General features: G+C 38.6%; 1 long non-coding RNA gene across 1 annotated transcript; it reads right to left on the reverse strand.

The window, feature by feature from the left end:
• Window positions 1–333: 333 nt before the first annotated feature.
• Window positions 334–6,136, reverse strand: LOC141579348 (uncharacterized). The gene is made up of 3 exons (XR_012510544.1): window positions 5,926–6,136; window positions 3,761–3,925; window positions 334–751 (listed from the first exon to the last, which is right to left on the reverse strand). It is a non-coding gene; the product is annotated as an uncharacterized LOC141579348 (long non-coding RNA).
• Between the last annotated feature and the right edge of the window lie 15,017 nt (window positions 6,137–21,153).

A 21,153-nucleotide genomic window follows, 5' to 3' on the forward strand; every position in this document is an offset into this window, starting at 1 on the left:
TACAATAAATACATTACACTGAAGCAAAGTGTTAATAAAAGAGGAAACTGTGTGTGATGAGACAGTGGTGGAGGGTGGTAGGCAGTATATAGGACTTTCTATACCTGATGTGCAATTTTTCCAAAACCCTAAAACCGTTCTAAAAAACAAAGGCTACTTAAAACAAAACAAAACAAACAAACAAATCCTTAAAAAGATAGCTTGGAACCAAGGCTTTTGGTGTCACTGGTCACATAGTACATGGAAACACCCAGCCTATAGGGAATTATTCCCAGCCATATGGACCCCTGCTTTTTTATGCCATATTGATTTCTGGTAAATTTTCCCATGAGTATGACACCCTATTTGTTACTCTGATTACTCTAATAGATGTTAGAACAGAATACATTTATTTGCCTTATACACCTTTTAATAAGGCTACTGTCAACAGGGCTCCAAACACCAGGAGAAGGAAAGCCTACAGTACTGACCTCCACCATGCTTTCCCTCCCAGGGTTTCAACTAAGCCAGCTGAACAAATGCTATAAACCGTCAGGGCATACCTTGAACATCCAGAGACTTCAGACATTTCTGTATGGACCTTTCCTCTTGGCCCAGGTATGGCCTGACGTATTAGCAATTACACAGAGTCTGTCCTGGCTTGCAAGAAGGAAGTCTAGGGAAATTCCATCATCCATAATAATGCTGGTCAGTGAGTTGAGGCATACTTGAACCCCTTCCAGATCTGAAGTGGTGCCACTGATTACTTCAGCTAAAATCAAAGACAAATGTCACACAAGTTGAAATTGAATGATTCTCATCACAGGGATAAATAACTAGACAGCTTCCCCTTGGGAAACTCTCCCAAATAGCCAAGGATAAGCTCATTTTGGAGAGGTCTCTGCAGTTATCTGAGAAACACACGAACTACCTGTAGTGTTTCCTTAAATACATGAATATAAGCATCCTAAGGTCCAAGTCACCATGTTTTCAGGAAGGAAGCAAGTTAATGCCTGGCAAGTTGGCACACGAAGTATCATTTCAGGGGCACATGTGCTATCTGGAAAGAAAATGTTGCTTATAAACTTAGGGGCCCTTCAAGTGGGACCTACATGAGTCAAGGAGGTTGACAGTGCCTCCAGTGTGGTCTTCTAGCTGACTGGTAGGTTTTTAGGGTCCCCAGTTCGGTTCAAATAGCTGACTCTATTCTTTTTTTTGGAGGGACTCTCTGAGGACAGACAGTTCAATCTGTGCTGTTTGTCCATATGATCAGGTGGGCAACATTTGTCTGCTCTGCAGAATGACTGAGAAAGTTAGTGGGAAAGATATCCAGATGTGATGACTAGTGTTTTGCATGAGACAGAGAAGACCTGGGATCATTCCCTGCTCATTCTAGTATACTTTATAATAAGGTTAATGGGAATAGAAATCAAATGATGGTCAGGACCATCTGGAAAGGGTTGGCCAACTCTGCAGTCAGTTAGACTCAAGGCATTTGCAACACTTTGGTAGAACTGCAGTAGACCATTTCCCTTCATAGAAAAAGTTCCAAGAGTAGTTCTGAAAGACAAACATCATTAGTGACTTTACAAGAAAAAGTGGCAGCTACCACACTAGGATTTAAGACATTCCTTCCCCAGGTGCTGGGATTGTTACTCTCCCTCAATCATCATAAAATTGGTGTGTCTCATTCTGGTAGCTACAACTGCACTTTTTTCTCCCCAGTCATCTCTTACTCTCACTCATACTTTCCATACAGAAAGGTCAGGTGCTAGAGGAACGGGCATTTTTATAAATCTTAGAGATTTGTGCCCCATTTGGCCTGCATGGTCCACTGTAGGGGGACTCAGCTCACAGTGCACTCAGCCAAGGGGTTATTATCTTTAGGCTCTAAAAATATTGTCAGTTCAACAAGTGAATCCAAGAGCCTTAGATTCTCTTTCAGTTGGTTTACTGCTGCCTAAATGATATATCCCCAAGGCTGGCCTTGATTTACTGTAAGGAAAAAAAAAAAAAAAGCGTCATATCCAGGAATGTTCAGAGCAGAATCCCCAAAATTCAAAATAAGTCCATAAACTCTCCCATCTCTTTTATCCTGATAATTATTCAGGAAGTGACCGAGATAAGATTATCTCCTTCTGGGGACCAAACTGCCTACTAAGGTTTGTGGACAAGAAAGAGATAAGAGACATAGAGTCAGAAATAGTTTTGAATCTATTTTTAAGGAGCCATTCCAACACTCAAACATACCAGATGTCTCTGAATGGTGGGAAGTGTGGAAAGTCCACTGAATACCTTGATCATTACTCATTGTTGAGTGGCCTTTGTGATAAAAGGTGCATCTTCTCCCAATTGCAAATGGACCAGAGAGTCAAAAACATAACATAGATTAGTTTCAAGGGACACAATAATGTGGCTAGAATTGGCTGATCAAACTGGAAGAATAACACTATAACCTGAAAAACTATCAGCAGCAGCGAGGCACTACTGATAGCCCTGAAAGGGTTCAAAGATCTAACATAGTCAGTCTTCTAGGAATAGCAGCGGCAATGCCCTGTGGGACGTGGTCTTCTCCACTGCAAGACAAATGGGTCAACTTTTGATAGAAGTCTGATAGTGATGCTCTCTGAATCAAAAACAAGGACACCTTTACTTTACTTTACTTTGCGCCAAGTCTCTGATGGTAAATGTGTTGGTAGGTCTGGTACAATGGTGAATCAGGCAGCAATGGTGGCATCTAGGTGGAGAAGTCCCCACTGGTACCTTGATTCCATGCAGTCTCATCAGAAAACAGGCCCTTATCATGGGCATCTACATGTGTGACTCAGACAGTATCATCATGAATCATGATTTTATTTCTATAGTTCCTGGCTCTGAAGAGGTATGTCTTTAATCTGCCATGTAGCTTTTCAAGTGGTAGACCAAACAGCCAGACTATTGACAAAGGTCAAAGAGTCAGGAAAAGCACAGCAGGGTTCACTGAGGGCCGTAACAGAGATACGTGAAATGCCTTGGGTCCTCAGCTAAGTGGACTAACCATGTCTATTTTTGATCCTGCACAGCTGGGACTCAGGCTGAACTGAGGCTGCAATCCAGTAGACACTATCAAGTTTCAGCCTGGTTAAGTTATAAGTGAACAAGGCCCACGCATTTAAGTGAATCTCCTTGAATCAAGAAAATCCAGTGGCATTGCTTTAGGCAGCAGACTGGGGGAGGAAGTTTCTCCTAGTGTGGTAGCTGCCACTTTTTCTTGTAAAGTCAAGAAACCACTGGAGCCAGGCCAGTTGCATTTTTGAATATACCATTTTCATTTTAAAAGCAAAGCTTTATGTACCCTTCCCACCTTGTTAGCTATGGAGTCTGAGTTGAAATACCCCAAAATGGAAATATTAGGCCAGAGAGACACAGGGCTTCTGGGGTTGGGAGTTGAGAAGAACCCTAAAAGAAGTTAGTAGCTAGATGTGACTGGAAAGTGATGAATCCAAAATGCCAGGTGTACCCTGCCCCCCACCCAGTAGCAGCTCCCTTTGCCAGAGTGTTCAATTGGTGGAACTATCAGTCCTCGAGACCTACAGCTCAAATGAGTCATTAGAGTTGTGAGTCCCCAAGGATATTAGCACTTTCTTTACATCTAGCTTTTCCTTTGTCACTTATGGGATTAGTAAGTATATGCCTATGACACATCTAATCATACTACACATTTAGATGTAGAAGCAATAACAGAAGTACATTGAATTGGTCTAAAAGGCTCCACCCACAATGTCCTCTTAATTTTCCTTACCCATTGTACACCCCGTTCAAATTCCTCATCTGAATTTGGGTGCCTTCTAAACTCCAAAAGACTCGGTAGGATGGTGAGTTGAATGCCAATATCCTACATGGAGTAAAAAAAGTTCCAAAAATTCCTTTTTCCTTAAGACCACAGAAAAAGACGAGCAAACTAAACCTAAAGAGAGCAGAAGGCAGGGGAAAATGAAAGATTAGAGCATAAATTAATGAAACAGAGAATAGAAAAATAATAGAAAAATTAACAAAACCAGAAGTTGGGTCTTTGAAAAGATCAACAAAATTGGTCACTTCTCCTCACTTTGTATATAATTTGCTCTTCTTTTTCTATCTTCTTAAACTTGCAGCATAAATCATGGATTTAACAACACTTTCCTTGTGTATTATAGCCACATAAAGGTATAATTTTATTCTAAGGACTCCTTTGTGTTGTAACCCACATATTCTGATATGCTTTGTTTTAATTATCTAGTCATTTAAACTACATTCTAATTTCCTTTGTGATTTCTTCTTTGACCCATGGGTTATTTAGTTGTATAATTTCCTAATGGCTTGAGATTACACTTTTAATTAATACTTATTATTAACTAATTTAACATTATATCAGTGAACATATTGTGCATCATTTCAATACTTTTAAATGTATTGATATATGCTTTATAATTCAGCATATAATCTGCTATTTGTTCACAATAGACCCATCAAAAGATATCTTGATCTTGATATTTTTACTATTTCCACTTGACTTTTGTAATCCATCTCTCCATTAAATTCCCTGTCTGGAGTGGGCAGAATAATGCCTCCTCCCCTAAAAGACTTCCATGTCCTAGTTCCTAGCACCTGTAAATGGTGTGTCTCATGGCAAAGAGGAATTAAAGTTTCATATAGGATTAAGATTGCTAAACATCTGACTTTGGGAGGATGAGATTATCCTGGGTTACCCAGGTAGGCACAATGTAATCATGAGGTTCTAATAAGTGAAAGAGGGAGGGACAGGATTTGAAGATGCTATGATGTGTTGGCTTTGATGATGCAAGAAGGGGCCATGAGCTGGGGAAGGAAGGCAGCCTTTGGCAGCTGGAAAAAGCAAGAAAACATATTCTCCCCTAAATGGAAGGCAGCCCTGATGATACCTAATTTTAGCCCACAATCCCAATTTCAATGTTCTGACCTCCAGAACTTGAAGATAATAAATTTATGCTTTTAAGCCACTAAGTTCATGGTAATTTGATACAGCAGCAACAGGAAATTAATGCACCATCAGTCTAACAGGCTAGCCAACCCTCTCCACTAACTTTCTTAAAATATTTTTCACTTATATTTTAATGTCCCTGTCTGATAACTCCAATAGTTGGGTCATCTCTGGCTCTGGTTCTAGTGGCTATTACTTCTCAATAATTGGTCATTAATTCTTGCTTTCTGCATGTCTCAATTATTTTTAATTGAATGCTGGCACTCACAAGTAAATTAACAGCAGAGACTGAGTAACCAATATCTATTTCTAGAAAAGGAGGCCTCTTCTTTGTCAGGCTGCTAAGGTGGGTTTGAGCTGAGCCTAGGTTTCATTGTTGTTTTTATTAGACTCTGTTCACCACAGGCTTCAAATTATTTGATGGTTGGATCAGAGCCCTGTTATTAGGAGAGATTGGGTCTGAATGCCTGGAGGGTTTCTGTCAGTTCTCTTGTGCTCTGCTCTCTGCCTTCAGAAGACCCCATAAAACTGCACCTAGGGAGGGGTCTTTCTCAGTTTTCCAAATCTGCCTAGAACGATGGAAGCCACTACCTTGAATTTAGCATGAAGTCTGGCCTGACTATAGGGTTTCTTTCCTTGTCTTTGCCTTGCCTCCAGACGTCAACAGAACTCACATGCCTGGACCTCAGGAAAGAGGAAGGGGTCTCTTCCAGCTCTCTTGCTCTTCCACTGGCAACGGACAGCCTCTGCTTCCTACTAAGTCTAATGCCCACAATACCCATAGGGCCTACCTCGGCCCTCTTGCTCTGCCCTTCCTCTCTTCACAACCATTCAGTGAAGGCCCATGGAAAAGAGCTCACAGGCGAGTACAGACTTCTTTTGTAATTGGAGTTTCTAGTCATTTGAAATTGCCACCTAGCCCACATCTGGACTTTAAACACTCATTGAAAAGTTTGTTTTGTTATTACCTGTATCTGTGGGCACTTCCTCCTCTTCTCTCTCCCCTGCCAAAGATGGAATTAGCCATACATGTCTTCTTTCCTAGGAGGGGTTGGTTTCTTTCACATTTGGTTCATTGAGTTGCTTTGTGATCTTAGCTCTCAGATGGGCTTAAACAATAAAGCTATGATTTTTGTTGGTTATCCAGCTCCTTCTCATTCTCATGGCGGGAATGCAACTTTCTACATCCTAAGTAAAAGCAGAAAAGTTACACTTAAAATTATTTAAAAAAAATTTTTTTATTGAGTTATAGTCATTTTACAATGTTGTGTCAAATTCCAGTGTAGAGCACAATTTTTCAGTTATACATGAACATATATATATTCATTGTCACATTTTTTTTCTCACTGTGAGCTACCACAAGATCTTGTATATATTTCCCTGTGTTATACAGTGTAATCTTGTTTACCTATTCTGCATATGCCTGTCAGTGTCTACAAATTTTGAAATCCCAGTCTGTCCCTTCCCACCCCACCCCCTTGGCAAACACAAGTTTGTATTCTATGTCTATGAGTCTGTTTCTGTTTTGTATATATGTTCCTTTTTTTTTTTTTTTTGGATAGTATTTGACACTTTTGATCATTCCTTCTTTGAAACACTTTCTTCCCTTGACTTAGCAGAACTCCACAGTCTCTTGGTTTTTTCCTCCTACCACCCTCCTTCTGTCTCCTCTGCTGCTCCCTCCTCTGCTTCTTGACCTTTTAATTTTGGTTTGGACTCAGTTTTGAACGTCTTCTATTTTGTGTCTACAGTCCCTTCCTGATGACTTCCTCCAGTCTCAGGGCTTTAGATATTATCTCTGTATCAATGACTCCAAATTTATAGCTGTAATCTGGACCTAAGTGCTGATCTCTGGACACCTGTATTCAATTACCTTTCCAGAATCTCCACTTGCTTTTCTAAATGAAAATATCTATCTATTATGCTAAAAACTGGGCTCTTGGTATTTTCCAGTATTTCACGAAATGTCAACTCTATCCTTCCAGTTACCCAGACCCAATGCTTTGGAATAACTCTCAACTTTTCTCTCTCACAAGGTACATACAATCAGTCAGTAAAATTTAACTCATGCATTTTGATCATCACATTTGCTATCAATATTCAGAATTAATCAGTATCAATGGCCAACCATAATACTGACAAGACTTTCAGAATATTTTTGCTTTTTCCCGTCCTATTTATCTTTGCCGAGTCCCATGGTTTGTTGAAACCACTGGAAAGTCTCCACATCTCTACTTGTTTTTCAGGCATCATCGCTTAACAGTTTCCTGAAAATTTATAGTTATGTTGTCAACTACTATTCAGGCTTCACTCCAAATTTTACTGATTTCCTTCTTCTGCCTTCTTAAATATTTTATTTCCCTTTGGCCTAGATCCAACTTTATTAAGCCATACTTTCAAAAATGTTTTTTAAGATAGTAAAATCTCTTTGTTTATTCACCCTTTTTCAATATCATTTGAACTATTTATTATATAATTTAAGATTTATAATTATTTTCCCTAGAGGATCTTAAAATATTCTTAAAGACAAAAAAGGATACAATGTTAAGTCACATCCAAAGAATGTGCTTAATGCTAGAGTCTTTTCTAAGACAGTACAAATAAATATTGAGCTCTCATGCCATTTTTACCATCTCCATACCATTTAACAAAATAACATTTTGTCAATAAACATTTATTTAAATCTTTCTATGTGCCAGATACATTGCACAGCACCAGAGAATCCAAGACAAACAGATAACACCTGCCCTCAGTTTGTTTGGAAGTAAAAGGATGATTACAATATAAAGTGTGCGTGTGTGTGTGTGTGTGTGTGTGTGCGCGTGTGTAGAGATAAACTCAGGATGCAGTGCTTACAAGCATAAGATATGGCAAAACCAGACTGGCGCAACTTTCTACATGTGTGGCTCCTTAGCTAAGTCTTGATAGAAATAATACTCAGTTTAGCAAAAGAAAAGATGGGAATGTTTGTCCCAAGAAATGGGAGCTGTAAGTCAAAGACCCAGAAGCTAAACAGAACCTAACAGGGCCTGTGAACTTCAAGTACTGTATTTCATGTAGTATATGGCGCATATTGTAGAGCATAAAGGAATTTCAGATTCATATGCCCTTGGAGGCTCATCATTGTAAGATGGCCAAGTCTCATATATATATGATATACTGTGAGTATTAAGATATAATACATGAAGGTGTGCCCTGCCAGAAGTAATTCAAAGAAGTTATTCTGAAATACTGATATCGCTAAAAATAATAACTCTAAGAGGCACTGTGAGCCAAATTTAGCAACAGGCCTCCAGTTTGAAGTCCCTGATTTAGAGAGTAAAAACTGTGAAACATTGGATCATGGCTTAACCATGTGACCCAGAGTGGAATATTAGACTTCTCTAACAGTGTCCTCATCCAGTGTCACTTCCAGCTGTGACATTCTAACAACGAAGTTATAAAAATACTAAAAACCTCAACGTGAAGTTACATTATGTTGTTGAGGTTACAGGCCCTCCCAAAACCAGTAAACAGGAAGGTCAAAACGCAAAGCACATTCATCTCATTTTCTTTAATGTTTTGATGGCTTTTATTTTATTTTACCTGTTACTATATTATTTTTATGCCACAGTCTCTCCTACTAAAATGTAAGCCTCCTAAGGGCAGAAATAAGTTTTCTTTTTCCATCTTGAAATGTCCCACAGCATCTCATCAATGTCTTACAAGTACTAGGTCATCACAAATAAAAGGTCAAAGGAAAATTTAAAATTTAAATAGGGAAACAGTTAATTTTTGAAGACAGAACTGCACGCATCTTTAAGCTTAGGAAAATAGTTTTAGAAAGCAATCTTTAATTAATAAAACCAAATCGTAACAAAGGCAAGTAACAAAGCCAACAAACAAGAAATAAGAAAGGCCAAAAACCGTTTCCTCCTGTGACCCTAGGTGAAGCATCTTGAAATGGCAAGAAACTATTTTCCTTTCTCGTAAAGGATGTTGACAGTTTCTGTCCCACAGTTCTGATATACATGCACCATCTACTTTCTCTCAATTATGTTACCTTTTGCCAAATGAAATAGTGCTATTTTAGCAGGAGTATATTCATATTGCCTGAGGCACAGCTATTCCTGAGCAGTTTCCAGCAGAGCTTTCTCTGTAGTCCCACAATGCTTTGCTCATTCCGTTATTATAGGACTAATTATGTACAATTGTGGTTAGCTCTTTACACATCTATTCCTGTCCTGAGGCTAGAAACTCCTCCAGGGCAGAAATGTTATCTTATTCATCTTCACAGCTAAGGTGGAAACAAGAGCTTGGCATATATTTCACGTAGTGGTAGTCATAAAAAGTACGTGTGAAACTTTCCTATCAGGTTAAACTGTAGACTGTGCAGCTCCGTGGGTCCCAACCTAATGGAGCAATAGGGGTCATTTCTTCTAAGCGAGAGGCAGTAGCAGCTTGAACAATAAAGTCATTCCTCAGCTTTGACTTTTAAATAAGATTTTTGCGCCCCAAGCAAGACAATAGTCTTTAAAGACTCTGGTCAGACCACAGAAAGCGATTTCAATCTCCTTCCATTCTTTTTCTTCTTTTTTTTTCCCCTACAAATATGTTCTTCTAATTTTTTAAAACATTTTTTACTGAGTTATAGTCGTTTTACAATGTTGTGTCAAATTCCAGTGAAGAGCACAATTTTTCAGTTATACACGAATATACATATATTCATTGTCACACTTTTTTTCTTGCTATGAGCTACCACAAGATCTTGTATATATTTCCCTGTGCTATACAGTATAATCTGGTTTATCTATTCTATATTTTGAAATCCCAGTCTGTCCCCTCCCACGCCCTGCCCCCTTGGCAACCGCAAGTTTGTATTCTATGTCTATGAGTCTGTTTCTGTTGTGTATTTATGTATGTTTTGTTTTGTTTTGTTTTGTTTTTTAGATTCCACAAATGAGTGATCTCATATGGTATTTTTCTTTCTCTTTCTGGCTTACTTCACTTAGAATGACATTCTCCAGGAACATCCATGTTGCTGCAAATGGCGTTATGTTGTTGGTTTTTATGGCTGAATAGTATTCCATTGTATCCATAGACCACATCTTCTTTATCCAGTCATCTATTGATGGACATTTAGGCTGTTTCCATGTCTTGGCTATTGTGAATAGTGCTGCTATGAACATTGGGGTGCAGGTGTCATTTTGGAGTAGGGTTCCTTCTGGATATATGCCCAGGAATGGGATTCCTGGGTCATATGGTAAGTCTATTTCTAGTCTTTTGAGGAATCTCCATACTATTTTCCACAGTGGCTGCACCAAACTGCATTCCCACCAGCAGTGTAGGAGGGTTCCCTTTTCTCCACAGCCTCTCTTCCATTCTTCTTAATACACAGCGAAGTCGATGTTCACACTCTTTAACTATCAGGCAAAGTAGATTACCGTCCCAACCAACAATGGATTGCAACCCAATGAGGCTCTGAGCAAGAGCAGCTCCACTTAGGCTTGAAGTATTTCCTGGATTTTTCTTATTTGAACACTCTGTTTTCATTATAGTAATTATACGGCAAGACTCCCACATTCCTTTTTATTGCTGTGTAACAATGTACCATAAAGTTAGCAGCATAAAACAGCTCAACTTCATTATCTCACAGTTTCAGTGAGTTAGGAGTTTGCACGAATACCCCCTCTGCTCAGGCTCTCCCATGGCTAAAAGCAAGGTGTTGGCTGGGTCCAACTCTTGTCTGGAGTTCTCTGGGGAAAAATCCACTTCCAAGTTCATTCAGGTTGTTGGCAGAATCTAGTTCTTGTTGGCTGTTAACCCAGGGGCCCTTCTCAGCTCCTAGGGGCAGCCTGCCATTCCCTGCCATGTCACTGTTTCCAAAATTGGCAGTCACTTCTTTAAGGTCAGCAGGGGAATGTCTCTGCTATTTCAGATCTCTGACTCTCCCAGTCCCTGACCTCTAGACTGAGACTTAAAGGGCTCATGTAAGTTTAGAAAAGGCCCATGTGGATAATCTCTTTCTCCAAGTCAACTGTGCCATCTAATGTAACTTCATCACAGGAGTAAAATTCATCATATTTACAGCCCAGACAATTATGCAGGTGTGTACATACACGGCAGGGATCTTGGGGCAGGGGGCATTTAGAATTCTGCCCACCACAATCTCTAAGGCTAAAACATCTTTACACGTATATGACTTCATTTATATTTGTAAAACTTCAAGGGAAGCTAGGAAAGCAATTATCTAGAATTACTTAGAATATTCACTATTGTGGGAAGCAGGCTCTTCTAGCCATGAAATAAAGGGCAGGGGACCAGAGTAGGGTCCAATAGTGTTTGTCAAGCAAAGAATTAGCAAAATGATACAGGCGTTGAAGTATTATTACCCACATTTTAGAGACGGGACACTAAGACTTAGCACTGATCATACTGAAATGCCAAGGCTGTTAAAAGATAAAGTTTCTTGCAGCCACTGAGCAAGAAATCAGGCTGGATAGCTCCCACTGGACCCCACCTCAGGGTCATTTATTACTTTGGTGAGACTATGTAGAGATTTGGATCTATCTCTGTGTCAGGCTCCTATGGATAGAATACTCAAAATTAACATATTAACAGAAGCGCTATTTATTTAAGTATAAAGTGAAATGTAATTTTCACATGGACTGAAATAGCTGTACTCATAGGACCAGTGCATTTTTCTCCTCTGTAGGTAGATCTAAAATACGAATACAAATCTGAATCAGAAGGTTGTTTCCTAAGCATAAAATCAAGAAAGGGCATTAGTTAGCAAATTAAATGACTGGGACTAACTTCACACTGGGGCCAAGTAACTTAAAGGCTGTTAAGTAAGGCCTCTCTCTCTGGATAGTGCTTGGATGGGCAATAACATTGTTGTCCTGCAGTAGGGAAGAACAAATCTGACTCCACATTAGATCTGTTCCTTTAGCTCTAGTCCTGGGCTCTGTTTCCTGGGCTTAGTCCTGCTGGTTCTGCACGTTTTGTAAGAGAATGTTGCCTAGAGCCTGAAATACACAGGACAGCCCATTCTTAAGGCTCTGACCTTTAAGGTATAACACTTTTCCATTCATACAGAGATTTAAAAAAAGTTGCAGAATAGAAAATAACATTTGTTGTGTTGGAGGTTTACAGGAACATCATGACCTGACCTACATGGACAGCTGCAAGAACAAAGGATCCTGACACTCAGAAGTTTACAGCAACCAACCATAGCCCCTCCCTTTTTAGTATTAAAAAAAGCCTGAATTCTGACTTGGGTGAGATGAGTAAGATGGTTCTCTAGGATATTAGCCCTCCATCTCCTCCGTCTGCTGATTTTCCAAATAAAGTCATTATTTCCTGCCCCAACACCTTGTCACCTGATTTATTGGTCTTTCCTGCAGCAAGCAGAATGAGTTTGAACTCAGTAACACTTCCAGCCCCGACCCCCAGGCTTTTAGGGCTACAGATACCATTTTGAGGAGCTTAGACACTCTATCAGGAAACACTCAATCCTCCTGTCTTGAGAGTTCTGTGTTTTCACATGTTGTCCAGACCTTTGAGTTTATCCTACAGTTTATTTACCAAGAGAGGATCATATTTTCCTATCATTTCCATGTTCTTGGTGGTGAGTTGGCACCTCAGTAGAGTTACCAAGTTCTGAAAACTGGTATAGGTATTTTTCAAACACTCATTTTTCTTTTGTTGAAATTCCTGTAAGTAATGTGTTTTAAAGCTGTGCCTTGCCTGTCTAATTTCTGTTGCTCACTTCATTACCAGCCCACGGCAAACTTAGCAAAATTAAAATAACCATTAAACCTCAATCTTTTTTTTCTAGTAAAAAGAATACAATAAAAACTTTATAATAATACTTAATTTTTTCAAAAAGCTCCCCCCCAAAAAAACTCTATTTCACATACATTGTCTCTTATTTCAGAAAAAGTCTATTAAATAAGAAAAGTTCAGAGTATTATATTTATGGTTACACTCAACCAGATATGTACAGATGTTTTTCAAGTAAGATAAAAGCATTATTATTTGTAATATACTTTAATACTAATTTGGACTGGTAACTATAATTCTTCAAAAAGACAAGGTGTTGTGGCAAACACACTCTCAAGTCTTCATTTAAGGAATTGACATTTATGTGATACATAAACGTACTCATTAAAAAAAAAGAATAGTTTTGTATTTTTACCCTTAGGGATCAGTCATGTGATTGTTACACATAAAAAGCAAAGATAATGTGGAGAAAATACGCTTTTGTTGGTATGATTTGTAGAAGTGAACACTTTACTGGAATTATCTAAAAATTGCTTCAATGCAGCATTTAACTTCACATGTGGGGCACAGTCTCTAGGCTCCAAAATTTCACCAATTAATATTATCATGAAAGTTTAATGACAAAATATTCTACCCAACATACACTGGCAACAGAAATACAGTGATGTGTCTTTCCCGTAGGCACCAGAATTCCTTTATTAACCAGTTTTGAAGAACACATAAAGTGCCTTATTTGGGAAAAAAAAAAAAAAGGCTTCATGACATTTATAACACTGTTATCAAGGTAAAAATTTCTGACATTCATATAAGAAATGGTCTTAAGAATTCTTTTACTCATCAGTGAGTGTATATAACAATGAAAAAAATTCACAGTGACTTTTATGCTATGATTGGGAATTTCTTCCTGCTGTTCTCAAATGTGAAGAGGAAATGGAGTTTCTATTTCTTCATAACTGAGCTGTTGTTTTTGTAAGACCCCATGAACCTAGGTGGAGAGTTGGCATGTAGGCGCAGGTACAAAATTTAGTGTTGTCTCATAGAGTTTTATCTAGTGCCAACCTATAAATAGTCAAGTCTTGAGATATTACTCACTTGTTATGCCATCCCCTTGCCCTACGATTACTTCTGGGAGTTGACTGTGCCCTCACGGGTTGACAGGTAGGTGAGCAGGGGTAGGCACTAGCTTACACCAGGGGCAGCATACTCGTATCACCCCTGGTCTTTGGAGATTCCACAGCGATGTCCTTCCCCACCTGATAATTTCTGCTGATCTCCTGTGTTGAAGTCTGTGACTGGTGACCTTGTGGACTGTTCTCTGACTCTGGTACCTCACCTCAGGAACTGATTTTATCTAATGCCAACCTATAAATAGTCAAGTCGCCTTAGGAACTGACTATCTTCACTTTCTGCCTGGGACCCATTCAGCTCTCACATTGCCATCACCCACTGAGGCTTGCTTTGTAATTCCATTTGTTCCTGGTTGAGTGTCATCTGCCTTGCCCTAGGTCCAAGGTCTTTCCTTTCATTACTAAAGTGAGTATTTCTGGCTGACTTGTCAACCAACCTCATGAGATACCTACTAAGTTTCCCCACGTGGTCCTTGAACAGTCTTCAGGACATGAAATATGAAAGTCAAGGGGGAGCTTCTGGGCAGCCAGCCTGGAAGTCTCCCATTCCCCAAGTGCACCGCTGCACGTATTTCAGTCAGGATGCCCTGGATGAGTGTGCAGGCACACATCCAGGCCACCCCTTTCTAAAGCACTGATAGGAGGAACAGCAGACACTGGGGGAGCTCCTGTACTTTCCTGGCTATTTCTAAAGCCACTCTCAACCCCTAGGCTTGACTGGGGAAATGAGAAAGAGTTTTCCTCCTTTACCCTATCACCTCTCTTCCTATATTTCCTTGAGGACGGAAGATGTATGCTTCCTCTTTTATTACTGTTCCATCAGCATTTTCCAAATTGCTGATCACTACCCTCTAGTTACCAGGACATGACATTAACTTAATAGGTAATTATTATTATTTTTCAATGAAAAAGAATGAAAACTATTAAAATGCATTGCAAACTGGAAAGGTGTACAAGTATTGTTTTGTGATACTTTGCTCGTGTGTGTGTGTGTGTGTGTGTGTGTGTGTGTGTGTGTGTGTGCGTGCTGGGTATCTGAAGAAAATGTGTTTCTTGCTGTAAATCAGGGTTTAAAAGGCTTGAATGCCATGGTTTCTGTGTAGTCTTCCTTCCTAAGTTCAAAGTCAGCGAGGACTAAGACATCCTCCCTACCCTATGGAGGAATCTTCAAGATCAATACACTGGAACTAGATCTTGATCTTTTAAATAGGAGCAAAAGGAATTTAGCCAAAACTTCTTCTTTCCACCAAGCCTGGCTCTAAATCCCTGATAACTTACTGAAGAAATCAAGTACTACTATGACCACATCTCTTATGTTGCCAGGGATGGTCCTGGATTTTACCTGTCAATTTCCCATTCCACCGAACTTTCTTCTCAGATTTTGCCATTTCTTTTTAAGCAAAGTATTATTGTGAATTGTGGCATCAGAATAATTAAGGATGAATTTGACAGACCTCTTCTTTGTACTTCCACATCCTGCCATGGTCTTGTATAGAAGTAGCTGACACAGATGTGAAGGGAACAGAGTTTCTCATTTTAACTCATGGTGAACTTTCAAAGACAACCAGCAATAGCCTGCCTCTCTTTTCTCAACTTTTTTTTTTTCACACAATGTAACTGATACCTTTTTTTATTTTTTTTACTTTGAGTTTAATCTGATTAGTGATTAAAACCTTCCAGAAATTAATTCTCATATTTGCTGGATTATGAATGTGTTTAGTAGGGTAAAAGGATATATATCTTTTTTTCATTTGTTTATTGAAATACAGTCAGTTAACAATGTGTCAGTCTCTGGTGGACAGCACAATGTCCCAGTCATACATATATTCGTTTTCATATTCTTTTTCATTAAAAGTTATTACAAGACATTGAGCATAGTTCCCTGTGCTATACAGAAGAAACTTTTTTAAAATCTACTTTTATATATAGCAGCTAGCATTTGTAAATCTCTGTAGCTGACACCTTTTAAAGGACAGAATGCAGGGCAATCAATGATAGAAAAACTAGTACCTTCACAAGAGTGGCTAAGACAGCTAACTCTTTCTCAAAGCAGTTGGCAATGTGAGAAGTTGTGGGAGGAAGTATATACAATATTGTTGCCCCAGCCATTTGGTGTGTCCCCTCGTTGTGTTGGATGTGTCCAGAAACTGGTACCATGAAGGAAACCTCCAGCCACCACACCCCCAATACCTGTGTGCTCCCAGAAAGATAGGTACTTTTCACTCACACTTTTGGAACCTGGGGTAATATTGCTTATCTTGCAGAGTATTTGTGAAGATGAGTGGAGATTAGTGTATAGTACCTTAAACACTGACGTATAACGTTATGTAAATGTTGATAAATAAATGTTTTGTATTTGCTGCCTTTATTGCTATCTTATGTGCTCTCAGTTGACCATCTCCTCTACCTAGACTCCCAGTTTTCTTTTAATGACTCAGCTATTTAGGTGCAAATAGGTTAGGTACCCCTGGCTTGCTTCCTCAGAAAGTCAGTATTTTCCAGAATCCTTTGTTTTTATACAGGCAGTGTTCCAGTCTCTAGCAGAACTGGCCTTAGCAGTTGTACTACAGTCCCATGGCCTGACTTGAACTGTACTGAATAGACCTCTTTGATTCCAAATATCTCCTCCCCATTTGCATAGTATTAAAATTATTTCACTACAATTGGAGTTTTGAGTTTAGGTCTTGAGGGTGTTCAGAATTTTAAGAATAATAAGATAGTGGGTTGCAAGGGCTTTCCAATAGAATTTTGACAGATAAGGAAACTAAAACCCAGAAAGGTTGAGTAACTTTTCCTAGCTTACCCATTTCAATTCCTATACCTTTACTTGTATAGAAAAGAAAATGGAAACCCAGAGCAGTGAAATAGCTCAGGTCCTATATCAAGATGTAAATATACTTGGAACCAACTATGAAATCAAGCAATAAAATCCACTGCCTGAAGTAAAATCTGTACCTGAAGTTAGAAGTAAAACGTAATGGGAGTGTATTTTGTAAATATTAAATGGATGCATTTTTATTTCTCCACTCAATCATGTTTACTGGCAGCCTTAAATTTCCGAAGCTACGCTCAAAGTTTATTTGTCAAGGGAAGAAGAGCAAGGTACTGCCTAAAGCAAAGAGGCCAACAGTCAACTCTGAGATTTAAACCTGAATTTCTCAGTCTCTTTAGCAACATTTCAGTCCTACAAGCCAGAAGTCACAAAAGAATTTTCTAAGTTATTTTATTTCACTCGTTCATAATTAAAAAGCTTGCTTGATGCGCTTGATTATACACTACTGCGTAAGGGAGAACACATCCAGATCACAAAAGGAAAGGGAGGGAGCTAGCTCCTTAGAATCCTGGTGAATTGTGCCAAATTGAGACAGAGGGCAGAAAACAGGGAAGTCAAACACCAAGGCTCTGGTTTGCCCTCACTCAACTCCAAATGTGTCTGGTACCAGGATGGGGAAATTGCATCATTTGACTGTACTCCCTCATCTCTTCCTGTATCTATGCCCTTCTGCCACGTAACTTTGCAGTGCCTGCCTCGGCAGACAGCGTGACCTGTATGCCACTTGATTCTGAACTCAACCACTGACTTGCTTTGGCCAAGAGATTAAGACAAACGTGGCAGGGAGCCAGTTTTGAGCCTAAACTTTAAGAAGTCTTCCTGTCTCTTCTTGTCCTCTTGTGCCTCTGTCATTGCCATGAGAACATGCTCAGGCCAGCCTTCTAGAGGATGAGAAGCACACGGAGCATAGCTGAGTCGCCCTGCACCCTTCAAAGCAGCTTAGAGCAGTGAACACCAGCTACCCCTGAACAGGTGAGTGAGTCCAGCCAAGATCAGTACAGCTGCCTAGCTGATCCCCAGCTGAGTCCAGACGTGTGAGCCATACACATATAACTCATACACCTCTAAGGTTTGTTGGTTATTTGTTATGCAATTTTATTTTAGCAAAAGGTTACAAAAGAAGTAGTATGCTTTGCATGCTTTTTCAAGAATAATAGGGAGAGGTTGTTAGCCTGGAGAAGTTATCCAATATGGTTTGGGGCAATGTCAGCAGCTGGACAGAGTGATACAGACAAGCCTGATTCAGACTTCCTGGTTCCTTATTGCATGCATGTGACATGCAAAGACTGAGATGTACCTAAATGACACAGTGAGGGGAAACAGGGGTGATGAGAGGGCCAGTGGTCTAGGGGAGTCTCCAGGTCCAGCACATGAAAACTAACACGTGGCTCAACAAGCCAGATCCATCCAGGCGCACATGGCATTGGCGGTGCCAGTCTAGGGAGCATGGCAGAGATCATTCCTATATCTTTACTTGTAGAGATAAGGGAATGGAAACCCAGAGAGGTGAAATAGCTCAGGTCCTGTATCAAAATGTAAAGACACTTGGAACAAACTATGAAATCAAGCAATAAAATCCACAGCCTTTCAAAGTAGTTTGGGATTTCCAGAGTCTTTACCTCAAAGCTGCAGAAAGTAATTATCTGATTGTTAATGAAAAGAGCTGTTTACTTTCTCACCTAAAATTTCAGTCAGCAGAAGTAGGCTTAGCCCAGCCCGCTGTCTGAACTCTTTCCAGGTCCCCCCAGGGGATGTTGGTGTTCCTGCTCTGGGCTTCCCTACACTCCCCACCTCAATCGTTTCTTCCTTTAAGACCCATCACTAGAGAAAGGCTTTCATGTTATGATGTGAAATCAGAAAGCCAACAACTCCTGAAAGCACAGTTAAGGTCACTCAAAGGTATAACATAGGCAGAAAAAGGAAATGGACGTGCAGAAAACAAACTTAACTTGTTCACAATTTTGCCTCTTATCTTTAGATGATCTTTGCCCAAATTGTGTTCTAAGAGAGTGCCTCGTGAATATAAAACAAGTAAATCAGTAAACCACACTCCCTGCGGCCAATCAGGAACTCGACCATGATAAGGTAAGGTGGGAAATCTGTCCCTGAGAATTTACACATTAACCACCATTAGATGTCTTGCTGTTAAAAATAATATTTTAAATTTATTTCCTTTCAACCAGCTTATTTCAACCCAGAATTGTCTTTTCATAAGGCATTCATTAAAAGTTCATAGAACCTGTCCTGGGAACTCTGACTTGATGGATCTACACTGTACTGAGAGCTTGGCCTGTTTGTTACACATGTCACTAGAAAACTTACACTAGGTCCACCTCTCTGGAAGAAGTGAAGTTTTTCTTCAATAATTAATTCTCTATCATTCACTCAAGATCGGTAGATCAGAGTCTTAAATATAATTTTCTTTTGGTCAATGAGAAAGGAAAACAGGAGTATAAGAATATGCTAAAATTTGGATGATTGTTCACTATTTATTTTAATCACATTTTTTTCTTTAAGCTAAGCCTTCTTGGCATTATTTTTACCATTCAAATTATAAATAAACTTACTAAATTTAATACTAAGGTAGGAAACATTTAAATTAAATATTATTATTATTTAATTTATTTATTAACATTTTTATGTATTATTAAATTTAACATTATTATTTATTTAATTAATTAATTTATTAGCATTTAATTTAAATGTTTCCTAACTTAATATATGATTTCTTCTTTGACTCTGGGTAATTTAGAAATACCATACTTTATTTACAAAAACTCGGGAATTTTCTCACCATCTTTTTTGTTATTGATTTTGACTTGTGACAAGACATTTTGAATTCTCTTACTTCCTAACTCTTTTTAATCCCCTCCTCACAAACTTGTGAGTTTTGCTGATGGAGTTTAAACTTCAACATTTCTTTACAAAACTTTTCAAACATTGAGCACAGATGAAGTATTTTACAGTGAACATCCATATGACCACCACTTGGTTTCTATCATTTACATTTTACTGTACTTGCTTTATCACAGATTTTTCTGTCTCCTTCCATCCCTCTATGCACCCATCAATTACTCGTATTTTTTTAGGTATCTCAAATTTAGGTATCATTACACTTACCTAAGTGCAGTGACCACTTCAAATCTAGAGGCTTTAAATAAAGTGAATTTCCCCCACTAAATATATATTATTTGCATAAAGAAGTGATATCAAATACAAATCTAACAGAAGTCAAGTAAGATAGTTAGATAGATAGACAGAAAGACAGACAGATAAATTCTGGTACTTACTACTTCTGGGAGTGATACAGCATTGACACATTAATTCTACAGTCCTTCATTTAAAAATAAACAATACTCTGAAAGATATAAATTTTCCAACAGATGTGTTTTTATGAATTACGTCAGAAGCAGAGACTGCTAGGTCTCCTCATACATATTTTCTTCTTTTTCCTTCATAATGTAATTTCCTGATTTTCATAATAGAAACTCCTGATTGTTAGCTGGACACACTACGTTTTGCCAGCTTCCCTTTCAACTGTTTGTTGATCAAGTCCTAGCCAACTTCTCAGAAGAGGTCATAAAGGAACAAGGCATAACTTTCTTCACCCCTCCTCCTCCTCCCTTCTGGCTGGGATGTAAATGTGACAGCTAAGGGTCAGCAGCCATCCTGAACTGTAAAATAAACAATGATGAAACAGCAAGCTAAGAGAAGTGGGTCCTTTTGCTATTTTAAAGCCTTGACCACATTATATAGCACCCTTAGTAACCCACGATTCCCTGGATTTCTGTTTAAGTGAAAGCAAAATAAACCTCTTTATTGCTGAAGCCATTCTTATTTGGGGGTTTCTGTCATACACAGCTAAATCTAATTTTAGTTAATGTAAAAAAAACTGACATTTGTGATCAAGTGGAAGAGAAAAAGTGAGCATATTAATGAATGGTTTGAGAAATATAATTTTAAAAATTTCAGTTATATTACTTTCACAAATATAAAACAATCCACTATGTCTTTATTTTTAGCATACAAATGGCAGTTATAGCCTACTTATATCTCTGTAATTATCTTCTCTCCCGCTGGATTATATGATTTGCTAAGAGGGGCAATTGAAATCAATGTAAAAGAATTTTTTATATTACATAAATTAGATTTTATAGTTTTATGTTGTCTATTTCATGTTTTTCATATTTATTTGGAAGAACTCTTTATATCAAGGATATTTTACTTTATTTGTTACACATAGTATGACTTATTTCTTTCAGATTATCATTAAAATTTAGTTTATGGCGTTTTTTGACCTATGGAAATTCTTTTAATTTGTGTCATAAAATCTGTAAGCATTTTTACCTATGAATTCTGCCTTTGCATACTTTGAAAAGTCTTCCTCCAAACTCTTAAGATCTTGTAAGTAAATGGCCATTTTTTTTCTAGATTTTGAGAAAGGTATATTATTCTTCAAATATTAATCTTCA

The sequence above is a fragment of the Camelus bactrianus genome, chromosome 2 (assembly GCF_048773025.1).
Source record: "Camelus bactrianus isolate YW-2024 breed Bactrian camel chromosome 2, ASM4877302v1, whole genome shotgun sequence".
Lineage (NCBI taxonomy): Eukaryota > Metazoa > Chordata > Mammalia > Artiodactyla > Camelidae > Camelus > Camelus bactrianus.